The sequence below is a fragment of the Salvia hispanica genome, chromosome 5, assembly GCF_029641045.1.
Source record: "Salvia hispanica isolate PSC_SH4W2 chromosome 5, Shi_PSC_v1, whole genome shotgun sequence".
Classification (NCBI taxonomy): domain Eukaryota; kingdom Viridiplantae; phylum Streptophyta; class Magnoliopsida; order Lamiales; family Lamiaceae; genus Salvia; species Salvia hispanica.
This window is the reverse complement of record NC_142696.1, coordinates 26,760,386-26,765,962: the sequence shown is the minus strand read 5'-3', so window position 1 is coordinate 26,765,962 and position 5,577 is coordinate 26,760,386. Positions and strand designations below refer to the sequence as shown.

General features: G+C 37.3%; 1 pseudogene; it reads right to left on the bottom strand.

Moving 5' to 3' along the window:
* Positions 1–362: 362 nt before the first annotated feature.
* LOC148926560 (uncharacterized protein At2g29880-like) lies at positions 363–1,346 on the bottom strand (annotated as a pseudogene).
* Between the last annotated feature and the right edge of the window lie 4,231 nt (positions 1,347–5,577).

Here is a 5,577-nt window from a genome sequence, read left to right as displayed (position 1 = left end):
GGTGTTTTGAGTACTACATGGTATATTGTTCGCATGTTCCTTTTTGGTTAGGATTAACATATATATTATTCTTAGTTTATCTCCTTCAATATGCATTTGGTGCTATGTCCATTCACCACTTAAGAATACGATAATATATTATCCATTACTTGTGAAAAATTACATACATTGGATACACATATGTGTCTTCGTAGCATCAAAATAGAAGTTTGTTCATGGCTACACATATGTGTGAACGTAGCATCAAAATAACAACCAAAATAAAAGCTACACGACTAATATCCTAGAGTTCAATATGCATCATAAATATAAGCTTAATTAAACATAGAACTGTACCCAAAAGTCTCTGATCCAACTGCCATTCAAGCCCCCTTGTCATTCTTCTCGATACACATAAGTAGGTATCCACGATGAGCGGAGGCTGGCATGCCCAAAAAGACCTCCATCTCCATCTCCATCTGTTGCGGTTTATCACCTAGGATATTACAAAGGTGATACTTCTAGGCGAGTGTGAGACCATCGACAGTACCCAACTTATCAAACACATCTTGCCTAGCCTGCCCAAGATCGAACTCATACCCGATCCTGGATGAAATCACCTCCAAACGGTTGTTTTAGCTAGAAACTCCTTGAGTGCAGTGTCAGGACCATCGACCTTGCGCTTCTTACTACAGCCGAACTTTGTTTTGGATGTTTGTTAGTCACTGTTACCGAACTCATGTCCAGATTTCCCCCCCGGCCGTGAAGAAGGAAATGTCTTATCTGCTGACGGCTCATCCAGGCCATGATTGTACTCGTTTTCATTCACTTCAGAATGCGCGGCAGCATGGGCACGCATACGATCAGCCACATCATTTATCTACTCGGCACCGCCCCCACTCGCACGGTCCTTGCCGAAGATTAGCTTCTACGTTTCCCATAGCGTCCAAGACATATGGCGCATATACTGGGCGTCCTTGTCAGCCTACATTAGTGCATACAAGATTAGCCGTTTAGTTCAAGAGTGCTATTTCGAATATAGTATTTCCAATGATACAACTCCTTACCATAACGATTGCTTCCCATTGATCGTCATCACATTTGATCTTGTATTCATTGTTAAAATTGAACCCAACGCCACTCTTACTAAGTATACCTTTTAGGCTAGTGTAGCTCTTCTTCCAAGCAGTTATCTTCGATGTTACATGTGGCGTGCCTTTGATGTCCGTGTTTGGAAATTCCTTTCGGATGGCGTCCTCGATCTTCCCCAAATACCCAGCCCGAAAGCCGTTGTCAGACTTCCACCCCCTAGCGACGAGGTCGAGCATACAGGCAGCCATGACTTCTTCCTCTATAACCGTCCACATCCTACGAGATCGGTCGTCTTTACGAAATTTCCGGCGTGGTGACCGAGGGTTAACTGCAACCAATTGTACACATCAACTACAACCAGTGATGGCGTTATATGTATATTAGGTACATGAATAGAGTACTGTGGAATTTGTTAACAAAATGACTTCGTGATGGATTTCCCACTTCGACTACTCCAGATCCCCTCATTCTCATTCTGTTCGTCTAATCGCATATGCACAAAAGTCGAGAACAATGGGAAACATATCAATAACATCATCCTCCAGATTTATATGAACTTTGGAAACACCCAAATGACATGTCACAAAATTTGATTAGGTTCCCACACAACAAATGGTTCATAGATGATTGAAGTCACATGTATTCATAGCAACAACCAATCGTCAAAAATAACCAATAATTGACTCCAATTTTGCATATTAAACTCATAAAATCAATAATATATCCACAACTACCATCCGATCCGACCATATACATCGTCATATAAGTGAACACACATTCCTAGAACATCGTCTGCGGAAAATGTTGTGAAGGGTTGGTCTTGGCTTACCTCATTTTGGAGCTCCACTCGGTAAATGGTAGGGATGTTTGTGATCCAAGCGTCTGAGTTATATATTTGAGTACAAAGTTTGATTAGTTCTCCAAATGACCGCCTTTTATTTTAATTACGCGAGATATCAAATTTTTTGAATTTTTTAAGGGCAAACTAGTCATTTCGATTAATCAGGTCTTTTATTTTATGAGACAAAGCATAAATCTTTTACTTAATCAGGGCCCAAAATTGTTACCCCGAACGAGGTAATCAAATAAGTCGGTGGTGGGCCATACCCAATTTAATATGCTCAAGTAATAAATCTGACCAACACAAATCTGCTTAAGCGAATGACTCCAAAGGACATTATTTGTTGGATTGAGTTTCAGTATATTGTTTGTAATGTTAGATTTTGTTTTAGTATATTATTTGTAGAAGGCCCAAAATGTACTTAGAAAATAAATTCTTCTTATTTCTTTTGCATTTTATTTATGAATTCAATTTTCGTGTAATTAATTAATTAATACCTTGTTGTTATGCCAACTACTAATCATCGACTTAAAACCTCTGATTAAACAAACACCACATACTATGCCACACATAGCAACACATAGCATACCCATCGAATTAAATATCAAACATGATCCAAGCAACGTTGGTCACACATAACACACAATAATTAATTGATCAACCTAGCAAAAAATGACATATAAATTGCACATAACATATCCTTTCACGACTTATCATTTAAAAGACTAGAAAAGAAAATTGGCAGAGGCTAACTTAGCTAGGTTCGATGTCGACTTCCTAAAATGCAGAGCGCTTCCCACAGTTCACCTTCATCTAAAACCACCAACGAAAAAATGTTAAAAATAATTATAAATTCAAAATATGAATGTAGTAAAGAAATTCAAGAACAATGTTGCTTCGTCTTAAGACTATATCCACGGGAAAACATACACTAGGTCTTTATTCACTCCTTAGTAGATGAATAAGATTAGTAGAGAATGAAAAACAAGAATGAGATCAACACTCAAAACCGCAAAATGAATCTACACAACTGAAAAATCAAACTCTCAACGATCATCCACTTAAGCTGAATTTCTACCTCTTCTCTCGCTTTCTTTCTTTTTCTCTTTCAACAAATCTCAAGATTCTTTTATGTTATGTCGATGAACGGTCCAGATCTCAAGATCCCCTTTGCTTCATCCCAACCTTTTATTGAGTTAGTTATGTTGGAATAATTGATTGAACAATTATATAAAGCTCTCTATGATGATTAACCGAGAACGATAGAGAAGGAGCATAAACTGTAGAGCAGAAGCGTACCTTGATCCATAACGAATTGAAAGGCGGAATTGCTTTGCAGCGGCTATGGATCTTCCAAACGATCAGAGACATTCTTTGCAATAGTCTGCCGAGAGAATACAGAGATATCGAATGTTCTTCTGACGTCTGGGGACCATAAGCCTATCTTATATTTATATAAATATAACACCCTTTATTTTCTATTCGCTCCCTCGTCAAATAGAAAATCACTTTATGGTATCTACACTTATTTTTCCATAACAATTAAATACACTTTAGCCCAAACCTTAATCTTTATTGGATCACTTTAATTGGGCAACTGAAAGATAGCCATACACATTAAATTAGTCATGTGGAAGCCCAAATTTCTAACAATCTCCCACTTGGGCAACACATGACACCAAATAAATGTGTAAAAACCGAATGAGCGCTCAAAAGTGCTATCACATAGTGTATTTCCGAACAATCTTATTATCAACCATATCGACATAGGACTAAAGGGGCAGTCACCATATTTTTTCATGATTAAACCCATCAGTAATCACATATGCAAATATAATCAACAACAGATCAATTATGGAGTGTAGCATGGCAATTTCATGCAAGGTGATCATACATGTCTATTTCCAACTGGTCCTCCCAAAGTGAGATCAAACCAAAAATAATGGACAAAACATAATACTTTATTTCTGCAGAGAATAACATGAGTTTATAACTTTATGTTCAAAACTCAATATAGAGCATCAACTCTAACTACTCCCACTGAACGGAAGTACCCTTAAACAACATAACACTCATTTGGGCTACATGCCCATGAAAGACCTTGGGTGATAGTCCCTTAATGAGCGGATTTGTCATCATCAAATCCGTTCCCTTATGCTCTATATGCATTTGTCCATTCCGAACTCTTTATTTAACAACTAGGAAGCTCCTGTTGTTTTAGAATATAATACTGCAGAGTTATTGTCACAACATAACTTAAGTGGTCTTTCAATACCTTACAATATGCAGCCTAGTGACAAAATTTCACAGTTATATTCATTAACTAGATGCCCCAAAACAAGTTACGAATTCTGTTGTCATGGCAGAAGTAGCTACAAGTGTTTGCTCAGCACTTCTCCACGAAATGGCTCTACAGCCAACAGACACACGTAACCTAAAATGGATCCTTTACTGTATTGGCATCTAACAAAATCAGAATCAAAATGCCTAAAGATCTCTCCAAATGATCCAATTTTCTGTATGCGGGCATGTAATGCTTAGTTCTCTATAAATATCTCATAACCCGTTTTGCTGCTTCCTAATGATCCATATCGGGTTATTGAAATATCTGTCCAACATATAAACAATTAAAAATAAATTGGGTCTAATACACACTTGAGCACACATTAGGCTCCCAATCACCGAAGTATATGGAACCTTCTGCATTTTCTAAATCTCAAGATTTATCTTAGGGCACTGAATGAGACTAGGTTTGTCTCCTTTAGTCATAGGGGTATTTCTTTACTTGCAATTATGCATCTCAAATACTTTAGGCACCTTTTCACTATATCCCTTCTGTGATAATCGAAAATTATTTCTTTCGATTCCAAATACAAAAGAGGCTTCCCCAAGATCTTTCATTTCAAATTTATTCAAGAGAAAATTCTTGGTGTTAGTGCAACATATCATTATCGAAAATTATTTCTTTCGATTCCAAATACAAAAGAAGATGCATTTGCTCCCACTGAACTTGTGATACACACAACCATCAATAGCATTCTTTCTGAATCCAAATGAAAGAGCTACTTCATAAAATTTGTGGTACCATTAACGAGAGTCTTAAATGAGGTTGTTGAGATTGACTTTAAATGATATCATCCGCATGAGATTGAATGTTTACAACAATATTATCTTGAGGTTCTTAATATGCTTCTTCTTCAATGATAGTAATTGATACCTGATCATTGTCAGAAGCAGTAGTAGGTGTCTATACAGACTCCTCCTCAAAAGTAATGTTCCTTAACACATTCTTCCCCCAAACTCAACATCCTCAAGGAATACTATATTTCTCGTCCCAAAAATTAGTTCCTTTTGTGGGATCACAAAATTTAAAAACCCCTAAATTTTTCTGGGTAACCAAAGTGAGAATATATGCTACAGTCTTTAATGCCTCTCCCTAAAGCGAGTGCGACAAGGAAGAATGATAAATAATACTCCTTCACATATCTTTAAGAGTTTTATTTCGTCTTTTAGCTACACCACTCATGCTAGGCGATCCTGGCATGGTGTACAAAAGGACGATCACACACTCTTCAAAGTAGAAGGCAAAAGGTCTTTGACATTGTTCACCTGAGCAGTCATTTCTGTCGTAGTATTCGCCACCACGGTCAGATTTGACTTTCTTA